This window comes from Sminthopsis crassicaudata, chromosome 3 (assembly GCF_048593235.1).
Source record: "Sminthopsis crassicaudata isolate SCR6 chromosome 3, ASM4859323v1, whole genome shotgun sequence".
In the NCBI taxonomy this organism is placed as follows: domain Eukaryota; kingdom Metazoa; phylum Chordata; class Mammalia; order Dasyuromorphia; family Dasyuridae; genus Sminthopsis; species Sminthopsis crassicaudata.
The window spans coordinates 132,208,808-132,221,961 of NC_133619.1; positions in this window are offsets into that span (position 1 = coordinate 132,208,808).

Below are 13,154 nucleotides of genomic sequence, written 5' to 3' on the forward strand. Positions count from 1 at the left end.
GCAACCCTCACAGTGCAGCAGTGCTAATCACCTCTGAGGCACTTCCAGGGAGGGGGTGGGGAATCTCTCCCAGAGCTCTCTCTTAGCTCAGGCACAGGAGCTGCTGCATCCATCCAGTCTGGGAGGAAGCTGGCAAATAAATAAATAAATAATTTCCTACCCCAGGGACAGACCCCAAAAGATTTTTTTTAAATATGAGTTAAAAGCCAAGAAGATCGATCGATTCTTTCTACACAGAGAAAGAGCGGGTTTCCAACCCCAAGGAAGTTAATAGCAGAGAGTCAGCAGATAACAGCCTAAAGGGGAACGATTCCTGCCTCCCATCACATAACTCTCTCCTAGAAGAGACTATTAAAAAATTAAGAGACTTTGAAGAAAAATGGGGAAAGGAAAGAGAAGCTATGATAGAGAATAACAATGTTCTGAAATTGGAGTTGGAAAAAATAAAGAATTCACAGGAAATGCAAGGAAACAAAATTTTTGAATTAGAAAAGGTTAAAAAATCACAGGAAAGTAGGATTTCTGAATTGGAAAAGATAAAAAAATCTCAAGAAAATAGGATTTCTGAATTGGAAAAAGAAAATAATTCTCTAAAAAAATTAGGGAAATGGAAAAAAAATTCAATAGAGCAAAATAATCCATTTAAAAACGAAATTGGGCATATACAAAAAGAACTAAAAACTGTGAATGAAGAAAATAACTCCTTAAAAATCAGGACGGAACAAATAGAAATGAATGATTCATTGAGAACCCAAGAATCAGACAAACAAAACAAAAAAACAAAAAACAACAACAAAAAAAGAAAAGCTGGAGAATAACGTCAAATACTTACTGGGAAAATCTATAGGCCCAGAAAATAGATCTAGGAGAGATAATCTGAGGATCATTGGACTGCCTGAAAACTGTGACCAAAAAAATAGCCTAGATTCTATTTTATAGGAAATCATCAAAGAGAACTGTCCAGAGATAATAGAAACAGAAGGGAAAATAGGCATCAAAAGAATTCATCAAACACCTTCTGAAAAAGACCCTAAAAAAAGAACACCACGGAATATTGTGGCTAAGCTGCAGAATTACCACACAAAGGAGAAAATCTTGCAAACAGCTAGGAAAAAAAAAAAAAACTATTTAAATATCAAGGTGCCACAATAAGAGTCACTCAAGATCTGGCTGCCTCCACATTAAAAGATCAAAGGGCCTGGAACCTGATATTCCAAAAGGCAAAAGATCAAGGATTGCAACCAAGAATAAACTACCCAGCTAAGTTTAGCATGTTTTTTCCATTGTCATTCAATGAAATAGAGGAATTACATATGTTTCTAAGAAAAAAAACAGACTTAAACAAAAAATTTGATCTACATCCACAAGACTGAAGAGAAACAGAAAAAGGTACACAGAACCCTTAAGAACTGTATCTCTGTTGTGGATATATAGAAAGTCTGCATAGATAATTTGATTTTACTTATATAAAAAAAAAGGGGGAAGGGGTGTAGTAAAGGGAAGGGCATAGTATCAGAAAAAGGGGAAGGAGTGATAAAAAGAGGGAAACTACATCCCAGAAAGAGGCATAGAAAATATACCATATCTGAGGGACTTTAGAGAGGGGGAGAAACATTGTTTGAATCTTACTTTCATCAGAGTAGGCTGAAAGAGTAAATAATTGACATATTTGTTTTTCAGAGAATTCTCTCTCACCTCATTAAAAGGGAGGAGAGGAAAAGGGAAAAGGAAAAGGGGAATAAGGGAAGGGTCTTGGAAGGAGGGGGGAGGGATACTAAAAAAAGGGAGGGCTGCGGGTCACAAGTGGGGTCTATAAATTAAATATCGGGGAAGGGGTTCAGGGGGGTCAAGGGAAAAAGCATAATCTGGGGATACTATGATGGCAGGAAATACCATCTCACTCAAGTTGGGGTACTGGCCAAGGCTAGGTGTGGTCTAGAATTGCATGCTAGGGTCCCCATCTCATTCCACAGACCTTTTCTGCTGACCTTCCAGAGTTTCTTTGGTGTCTCTGGGCTGAGTTCTGGAAGTCACTAATACTGCTTCTGATTCAGAGGTTGGAACCAGGACAAGGCTGTGGTTATCTCTGGGGATGCACCAGCATTACCATCCTGGTGTTGCACATATTTTCTGCTGAACTTCTAAGTTGCCTTCTGGCTGGAAAATGTACTACTCTATTTGGGGGGGGGGGTGTTCTGATGCTCGAAAATTTGTTTAGTCATTTTTAAAAGAATTTGGAGCAGTTTGTGGGAGAGGTTGGACAAATTGGTTCTTCCTCCAAAGGTGAATGTTGAAAACTCTCTACATATGTTTAGAGAAATAAAATATATATTATTCTTAAAAAGATTTTCTACATCTGAGGCAATACTCTCTGCCTACAAATCTCATACCACCTACTGATCTTCAATGATAAAGAGGAATTTCTCATTAAAAATTCCGTTCATGAAGGAATAGAAATATGAAATTGTGTACATATATCATAAACACTTATTTGTCTATGTATGTTGTTGCTAAGTCTTTCCAGTCATGAATGACTTCATGGTCATATTTGGATTATCTTGCCAAAGATATTGGAATGGTTTACTATTTGTTTCTTCAGCTCATTTTAGAGATAAATAATTGAGCCAAACAGGTTAAAGAAACTAGCTCAGGATTTATAACACTAGTAAGTATCTCAGGTGGTATTTGACCTCAGAAAGATAAGCCTTCTTAACTTTAGGCCCAGTACTATATAAAGCATTATATTTTAGTATTAACTAGGAGCACCACCTCTAAACTGTAATCATAACACATAGGAAAACATTTTTAATCCTACGAAAGGCACATAACCACAATTATGATTTCTGATTACAATATTGTGCAGCTCAACGTGATAAAAATGACTTCTTTTGGAAATATTTATATAACATCATACAAATATTATTTCAAATATCTCATCAAAAAGTAAACAATTACTTGAGATATATGTATGAATTCATATGACAAATAATATTTATATAAAATAATTAATACTCCTATTATTAGATATTTCTGGACTTTGGTTTTTAAAAAGAAACCACATTACTTTCTATTCACTTAGGGTCACAAGACTGAAATAATGATGTATCAATTATTTAAATGGTGGTTTCTGTTTAAATTTTCTTGTAGGAAAAAAAAAAAAGAAACTACTGTCTTCACACAGCTGTATTTTTCACAATGCCATGGGGCCAAGGGAGTAATTCTTTTATTTCTGACCATCTGCAAACCTTACTAATACTCCCAAAGCAAGTGTTTTTCATTCTCTACCATAATATTATCCTGTCCACATATAAGTATGCAGAAAGAGGGAAAATGCTTTGAATCACCTTTATAAATTTTGGAGGTTATTTCACCTATGCAATGCACTTTTTCTGGGTTTTTTTTTTCCCCAAAGGATCTGCTAATAGTCTGAAAACATTCTGGAGATGGAGAAGAATATTTTTAGAGTAAGTGAAGCCAAATATAATTGTTATACAACTTTGTTCTTACTGGAATGTCACCAAGAGCTGCTATAGAGAATGAAAATATAAGACAATCCCTTTGAAAATTGGAAAGGTCACTCTATGTTCCCTGTACCACTGACTATTTATGACATGGCAGGGATCCAAGTTTTAAGAGTACTTAAAATACTATAGACTTCATTTGTGCAATTTCAAATTTCTGTGGATTATACACTTAATTCTACCTTTTTTCCTGAGTATGACCATTACTTTTCATTGAACTAACCTCATTGAAACCTTAAAATTCTTTCTGCATAAATTATTTAAGCACAGTTATCATGCCTGAAACATGTTATCACGTGTGTGAAGCATAGTTTTATAACTTTAGACATATAAAAGAAGTTTGGACATTATCCAGAAAAAAAGCTTTTTAGTTTACAAATGAGGGAACTGAGCCTCATATTGATGAGTGCCATATCCACGAATAAAACAATTGACAGATGAAATTTGAACCCTAGTCCTTTTACTTCAATACATTGCTTTTCCCCTATAGCATACTGAGTGCTTAAATGTTCTTTTCATTATTTACTTTACTTGAATAAATAGTGTCTTAAAATAGATTTCAGACTTTTTGATGATAGATAATATACATTTGCTTTTCACATAATATATGCTCAGTAGATATTTGTTGATTTATTTGATGATTGCTATCAGAATAAGGATAATAGCAGTGAGTTTGAATTGTCCAGTTTACTAATATCTGTATATGAATGAAAGAGAAATATTCAGGTATAAACAGGAATAGAGACAGATAGAACCAGGCATAGGAAGCTAAAAAGTCAGGACTTCATTGTCTTTCTTTACTTAAGGAACAAGACCCAGCTTATATAATGAGGTGAGAAGAGAGGCTCAATTTCTTTGGGAACCAGAAGAAAAGAAAAATATAGTAAGAGGGAAGTTTTCTAGGCTCCAGTTGTGTTGTTGACAAGAGAGTCATCAGACCTCTGATCCTTTCACAGCTATAACATAAAAAAAAAATTAATAGAAGATTAAGAAAAACTTTCCAAAAGTTAAGTCAAACTAATTTTAATGCTCAATTTTGTATCTCCTCTCAGATTTAATGCCTTGGAGGTGATAAAAGGTTTATAATTTTGGAAACTTGGACGTAACATAATAACTATCTAGCCTGAACCACCTGTTCGTTAAGATTAAATAAGTTTGGAATTAGCAACTGTCTGCTATTAAAGATCTCTACCTTTCTCATGTATATTCACAACATTGAAGATAAAGAATCATACTCTATTTAAATCATAGGAATTTCTAGCAGACTATATAACCCATTGAGATAATATCCCTGTACTGCAGTGGTAGAGAACATCTGACTGTGAGAGCCCTAAGAAATAATTTGCTAAAGAAACTGCAGGCAATGTTGAGCTGAAACCTAGATATAACAATCTCCCACTACTTGAATTCCATATCTTGATAAATTTATATGGCCCACAAATGATGTTATAAATATCTAAATAACGTTGGTAGAAAAAAACAAAATCCCCATTCCAGTAGTACTGGAAGAGATTATTTTGGGAAAGGGGTGGCTCTAATCCCCAAATCGTTGCATTTAAACAGTTTAAAGGTATAAAGTCTTAGTTTTGGCATTGAAAGGAAAGTCAAGCGGAGGATACCTTGTAATGTTCTCTCTAAAATGTACTGTTCTCTTTTGAGGTTTTCTTAGGGTCTCTGGGAGCATCCCTCATTTCATTTTTGTAATTACCACATGAGTACATCCAGGTGTTAAAGTACAAATACTTTATTATCTCTTTCAAAGTCTTATCTCCTTCATTTGGGGCTCTGCTAGTTTTCTGGAGGCCTTATGGAGTCTTGGTTTCAATGAAGAAGCAACAGAGGAGAGCCTGCCACCAAGCTGGTGTGAGATGAGATGAATCTAAATCCAAGGGTTTGTACTCCAGCCTTCTGACTGTTTGTCTCTGAATCTCTGAATCTCCCTGGCTGAGGCTTCTAGCTTATATGATACATACTAAGTATACATCAATCATTGTATCACTAGGAAACCATTATTTGCTGTAGGATTAAATCCCATGGTAAACTAGATTCCACTTAGTATTTTATTTCAAGTTCATAGCATCTCCTTGTAGGATTGAATCAATCATACTGAACCATGCTATATTATATAACTATTGTCTCTATCAATTCCACAGACTTACTACCTTGTAAGAATCCTTTGTTTCAAGTTCAGAGTTCTGGCCCATAACAATACCTTGTAACATCAGAATCATATTCCAATTATAGACTGTTCTTATTAAGACTGAAAAATACTTTTGTAACTCTGATATATAACAGGTAATATACTCCAGGGCTGTGGAACAGCTTTGTTTTGGAAATAAAAGGAAAAACAGTGTAATTATTAAGGAAACATATATATATATATATATATATATATATATATATATATATATATATATATATATATATATATATATATATGTATATATATATGTATATATATGTATATTTTCTATGAAAATCTTCTTAATCACCCTTATCACTAGGATCCTGCTATTTTTCTATTCCCTGAATTTCAAGAAAGAAGGCATGCTAGAACAGAATGACAATGTAAGCATGATATGTACCATACATGGCAAAAATTTCTAGCAGAATACTGGAATTTGATTGTTAGTTTCTCCTATTTTGCCACAAAGTTTCAAAAGATATTTATTGTTCTGCCATGCCAGTATCATTTGAATACTATTGGTTGAGCTTGGTGATTTAAACATCATGAGGGTCACTAACAAGTATTTATTAAAGAATCATAATATTTTGAAAATGAATGATATTTCAAGAGAATCTTGGATAACAGCTAAATTAGGATGTAGGGTGTTAAGTAGAAGAGAAATCTTCTGGGACTAATGATCTCATCTGTATCAAAGACAAAAATGTGAAAAGAAAACATATTAAACTAGAAATCTAAATAGTCAATTATAATAGTAATACAGTACATGGATTTGAATTTTGCTTTTAATATTATAGCAATTGTATGATCATAGTCAGGTCACTTAACCGCTGTAGGTTTTAGTTTTCTCTTCTCTAAAATAAGGGGACAGAATTATATGTCTTCAGGAAGTCATTTAAGTTCCTAATACATTATCCTCTTTATCCTAATTATTAAAGCAAAGACCTGAGTCCATACTGGAACAAGACCCTGCCATTTTACCTATTCCTCCTTAACTCCTTCTTGTCCATTTTTCCCTCTCCAAGTAATCAAAGAAGATGAACCAAGACTAGTCAAGATTTGCAAAGTATATATTTACATGGGGCAGAGGACAATAGGATAGAATACTTAAATCTTTTTTTTTCTTTTTTACACACATTGATCATGAAAAAGTTGGTTTCTTTTTTCACATAAATATAGAATGTTGAATTGATCTAAGAATTTTTCTTGATTCTAGCTGTGAGCCTAATTAATAAGCTTTCTTCAATTCTTCAAAAATCCAGAGTTGTAATTTATGATATTTCTAGGCCAACATTCTAGAATAAAGAGATAGAAAGAAAGAAAGAAAGAAAGAAAGAAAGAAAGAAAGAAAGAAAGAAAGAGAGAGAGAGAGAGAGAGAGAGAGAGAGAGAGAGAGAGAGAGAGAGAGAGAGAGAGAGGGAGGGAGGGAGGAGAGGAGGAGAGAGGGAGGGAGGGAGTGGTGAGAAGGGAAGGAAAGGGAAGGGAGGAAGATAGGGAGGAAGGGAGGAGGAGGAAGGTAGGGAGGGAAGAGAGGGGAGGAAGTGATGAGGGAGGAGGAGAGGAAGGGAGGAGAGGTACAGTAGGAAAGAGGGGAGAAAAGAAAGAAGGAAGGAAGTGAGGAAGGAAAGTAGAGAGAAAGGAAGGGAGAAAGTGAGGAAGGAAAAAAGCAACAAAAGGGAAAGGATGAGAAATCTTGAGATTTGATAGTTTAATGGTAAAGGTCAATCTTCAGCAACTATAAAAGTAGTCTCAATATAGTATATTAATAGCAGTCAACTAACAGAGATATGAAACACAAAATTGGCTTTATCTGCTATATTTTTATCCTGAAATTGAATCACAGTTTCGCTTTGAAAAAAGCCATTATTTAACACAAACACTTGCTTGAAGTGCATTTGTGATAACTGTATTTATCTGTTAAGATGTTGATAACATAATAGTCTATTTTATTTTAATTATTAAAGTATAATGTGTGATAGGAGACAGTATGCCAGCAATACTGAATCATTTACTATATATTACTGAATGTTCAATAAGTTGATATGATTCCTGTGGACTCTCATAATGTTAATGTTGCCTGACCTTTTTTCCCCTTATTTTCTCCCATTTCTGGGATGTGTTCCAGTCTCCAAAGGACAGCACTGGGATGAGAAAAGGTTTACTGGAAGGTCTCCAAATTGAAATCTCCACTGTGTTTTTTAGGATGTTTCACTAAAATTTTATAATTAAAATGCTTTGCTCATTTGACACAATTAAGATGTTATCTTTTTTGTTTGTTTGTTTGATTGATTGTTTTGTTTTGTTTTGTTTTTTGGCTTACAGCTTAGGGTGAGAAGGACAAAACCTGGATTCTTATTACATTTTTGGAAATCCTATTTTTTTTTAAATAGCAGTCCTGAACTATAGGACATTAATATAAAACTTTCCTTTTGAATTTGAGCAACATATAAAATATGTAAAGTCTATGATTAGTTAATGCACATAATTTTCTTAGTAGTCTCCACAGGGTGCGTTTTATTTTCTTTTGTTTTTATTTACTTCTATTCTGAGGGTATTTAAAGATTTGACATAGCTTTTGGCACACCTATCTATTTGACATAGATTTTGGCAAATTCTGAATGTGATTTTAAAACTAAAATACACATCCATTTATCTGACATCCAAAGTCATCTGATAATACACTCTTCTATTTTCATCTCATATAAATTCTTTCTAACTTATAATTAGAAACTTTGTAGAGCCTCTGTAATATATCTATCCTGATTATTTCATCCTATACATTTTTTCCTATCTCATAAACACCCAGTAGAGAATAGTCTTTATTAAGTCAGTACTATATCTTATTTAAACTTTGAATTTCTATCCAGAATCTTCTGCCTGTTGCATGCAATAAATATGTGTGAAATTAAACAAATATAGAAATGATCATGATTAATATGGATTTTATGGTTTTCTTTATTTTGAATCCTCCAACATTGCAAAAGTTGTTAATTCTTTCTAGTTGTTTTTCATTGATTCTCTAGCATTCTTTAAGTATACAATCTCATCATCTGAAGAGTGATAATTTGTTTTCCTCATTACCTACTTAATTCCTTAATTTCTTCTTCTTCCTCCTCTTCTTCTTCTTCTTCTTCTTCTTCTTCTTCTTCTTCTTCTTCTTCTTCTTCTTCTTCTTCTTCTTCTTCTTCTTCTTCTTCTTCTCCTGCTGCTGCTGCTGTTGCTGCTACTACTGCTGCTGCTTCTTCTGCTTCTTCTGCTTCTGCTTCTGCTTTTTCTTTTTTACTGAGGCAATTGGGTTTAAGTGACTTTGCACAGGGTCACAGAGCAAGGAAATATTAATTGTCTGAAGCCAGATTTGAACTCATATCCTCCTTTCATCAGGTCAAGGCTGGTGCTCTATCCACTACAGCAACTATCTGATCCCCTTCTCTTTATGGCTAAGGTAAATTTCTAATTTGCCTCAATATGGAACAGTAATGATGATTATGGGTAACTATTTTTTTTACCCCTGATCTTATTGAGAATATTTTTAGTTTATCCCCTTACATATGATGGTTATTGATAGTTTTAGATAGACGCTAATGATCATTTTAAAGAAAACTCCATTTATTTCTATACTATCTAGTATTATTAATAGGATTGGATGTTGGATTTCGTCTTATGCTTTTTCTGCATTTATTGAGAAGATTATATGGTTTATGTTGGTTTGTCTATTGGAATATTCAATTAGGCTAATAGTTTTCTAATATTAAACCAGCCCTGTATTCCTAGTATACATCTTACTTGATCATAGTGTACTATCCTGGGGATAACTTCCTGCAATCTCTGTTAATATTTTATTTAAGCTTTTTGCATCAATGTACATTAAGTAAATTAGTCTAATTGTCTTTCTGTGTTTTGACCTTATCTGGTTTATGCAGCACCATATTTCTGTCATAAAAGAAATTTGATAGGACTCCTACTTTACCCATTTTTCCAAATAGCTTGCATAGCATTGGAACTAATTGTTCTTTAAATATTTGATAACATTCACTTGTAAATCCATGTGATCCTGGAGATTTTTTTTGTTAGAGAGTTGATTGATAGTCTTTTCAATAGCTTTTTTAAAAAATGGGACAATTTAAGTAATTTATTTCCTCTAATATTAATCTAGGATATATGTGTGTGTGTGTGTGTGTGTGTGTGTGTGTGTGTGTATGTGTGTGTGTATTTATTTATTTATTTGTAAGTAGTCACCCATTTCACTTAAATTATCAGGTTTATTGGCATTCACTTGGACAAAATAGTTGCTAATTATTTCTCTAATTTCCTCTTCATTAGGAGAATATTTATCCTTTTCATTTTTGATACTAGAAATTTGGATTTCTTCTTTCCTTTTTCTTATCAAATTAGCTGATGATTCATCTATTTTTTTCATAAAAACAACTCTTAATTTTGTTTATTGGCTCAATAGTTCTCTTTTAATTTTATTAAGCTCCCGTTTGATTTGAAGAATTTCAAGCTTGGTATATAATTGGGTGAGTTAATTTGTTGTTTTTTTTCTAGCTTTTTTGTTTGCATGGCCAATTCATTTATCTTCCATTTTTCTATTTTATGCCAATTAACATGTAGATATATATATTTTACCCTAAAAACTGTTTTGGCTGCATTACATATTGTTTTCTGTGTACTTCAGGATTCAATTATTTAGTGTTCAATTAATTTTTGGTCTATTCTTACATCAACTGATGCTGAGTGAAACGAGCAGAACCAGAAGATCATTATACACTTCAACAATGATACTGTACGAGGATGTATGCTGATGGAAGTGGATTTCTTCAACATAGAGAAGAGCTAATCCAATTCCAATTGATTAATGATGGACAGAACCAGCTACATCCAGAAAAGGAACACTGGGAAATGAATGTAAACTGTTATTTTTACCTTCTGAATCCAATTCTTCCTGTGCAACAAAAAATTCGGTTCTACACACATATATTGTATCTAAATTATACTGTAATATATTTAACATATATAAGACTGCTTGCCATCTGGGGGAGGGGGTTGGGGGAGGAAGGGAAAAAATCTGAATAGAAGTAAGTGCAAGGGATAATGTTGTAAAAAATTACCCATGCATATGTACTGTCAAAAAATGTTATAATTATAAAATAAAATAAAAAATTAAAAAAAAAAAATTTTTGGTCTATTTCCCCTTTGCCCTTTATTTTATTTTTTATAGTTTTTATTTACCAGATATATGCATGGGTAATTTTACAACATTGACAATTGCCAAACCTTTTGTTCTAATTTCCCCTCCCCCCCACAGATGGCAGGTTGACCAATACATGTTAAATATGTTAAAGTATAAATCCAATACAATATATGTATACATGTCTAAACAGTTGTTTTGCTGTACAAAAAGAATTGGATTTAGAAATAGTGTACAATTAGCCTATGAAGGAAATCAAAAATGCAGGTGGACAAAAACAGAGGGACTGGGAATTCCATGTAGTGGTTCAGAGCCATCTCCCAGAGTTCTTTTGCTGATTGTAGCTGGTTCAGTTCATTACTGCTCAATTGGTACTGATTTGCTTCATCTCTTTGTTGAAGATGACCTCATCCAAGAATTGATCATCATGTACTATTGTTGTTGACATAGACAACGATCTCCTGGTCCTACTCATTTCACTCAACATCAGATCATGTAAGTCTCCCCAGGCTTTTCTGAAATCATTCCGTTGGTCATTTCTTACAGAACAATAATATTCCATAATATTCATATACCACAATTTATTCAGCCATTCTCCAATTGATGGGCATCCACTTAGTTTCCAGTTTCTGGCCACTACAAATAGGGCTGCCCTTGGCCCTTTGTTACATGAGATTTTTATTACATCATGATGTAAAGAAGATACCTTTAATATTTCTTCTTTTCTGCATTAACTTTTGAGGTTCTTGTGCCCTAATTCGTGGTCAACTTTTTGGTAAGCTCCATGTACTTCCAGGTAAAAATGTTCATGTCTTTTTTTCTGTCCCTATTTCATTTTCTCCAAAGGTCTATCATATCTAACTTTTCTAAAATTAGATTTACCTCATTCACTTTTTTCATATTTATTTTGTGGTTCAGTTTATTTAGTTCTGATAGAGCAAGGTAGAGAGGCCCCAGTAATATGGATTTGATAGCTATTTCTTCTTTCAGCTCTTTTAACTTCTCTAGGAATTTGGACACTTTACCAATTGGTGCATATTTGTTTAGTATTAATATAACTTCATTATCAATGTTACCTTTTAGCAAAATGTAGTTCCCTTCCTTAACTGTTTAAATTAAATCTATTTTTGTTTTGCTCTTATTTTTTAAACTTCAGCTGAAGCATAATGAATTCTGCTCCAATCTTTTACCTTTACTCTGTATGTACCACTATGTTTTAAATGCATTTCCTGTAAACAACATATTGTAGCATTCTGGCCTTAAACTCAGTCTGCTATCCATTTCCATTTTATGAAAGGGTTCATCCCATTCATATTTACAGGTAAAATCATTGTCTGTATTTCCCCCCATCTTATTTTCCCCAAGTTATACTTTCTCTTTCCTTTACAACCTTTTCCTTCTCTCTATTGTTTTGCTTCTGACCACCACTTCCCTCAATCAGCCCTCCCCTTTTATAGCCGCTCTCCTTTTTTTATCCCTTCTACCTTCTAACTCTCTGCTTCCCTTCTATTATACCCTCCTTTTTTTCTCTTTTCCCCTCCTACTTCCCTTTAGGGTATGATAAGTTTTTCCGTCAAACTATGTATGTCAGATATTATTGCTTTGAATCAACTCCAATAATATTAAGGTTCACAAAATATTCATCCCCCTCCCTTTGTTCCCTTAATTCTGATAGGTCTTTTATGCCTCTTAATGTGATGTAATTTACCCTGTTTTCCCTTCCCTTTCATCTTGTTTTATATAATTTATATAATCACAATAAAGTCAAATTATAACTACACCTCTAAGTTTACCCCTAACAAATATACAGTTCTCAAGAGTTAAACATAGCATTTCCCCATTTAGGATGTAAACTTTTTAAGCTTTAAAAATACATAGACTTTCTTTTCTTTTTCTTTTTACTTATGTATGCTTCTCTTGAGTTCTGTGTATTTAAAGATCACATTTTCTTTTCAGCACTGCACTTTTCAAGAAAAATCAATTAAAATTCCCCATGTCATTAAATATCCATCTTTCTCTTGAAAGATAATACTTAATTTTGCTGAATAATTGGTTCTTGGTTGCAGTCCAATCTCCTTTGCTCTAAAAAAAATATCATATTCCAGATCTCTTGATCCATTAAAATAGAAGCTGCTAGATTTTGGGTAATCCTGAGTGTGGCTCATTGGTATTTGAATTGTTTCTTTCTGGTTAATTGCAATATTTTCTCCTTGATCTGATAACTCTGAAATCTGTAATAATATTTCTTGGTATTTTCTTT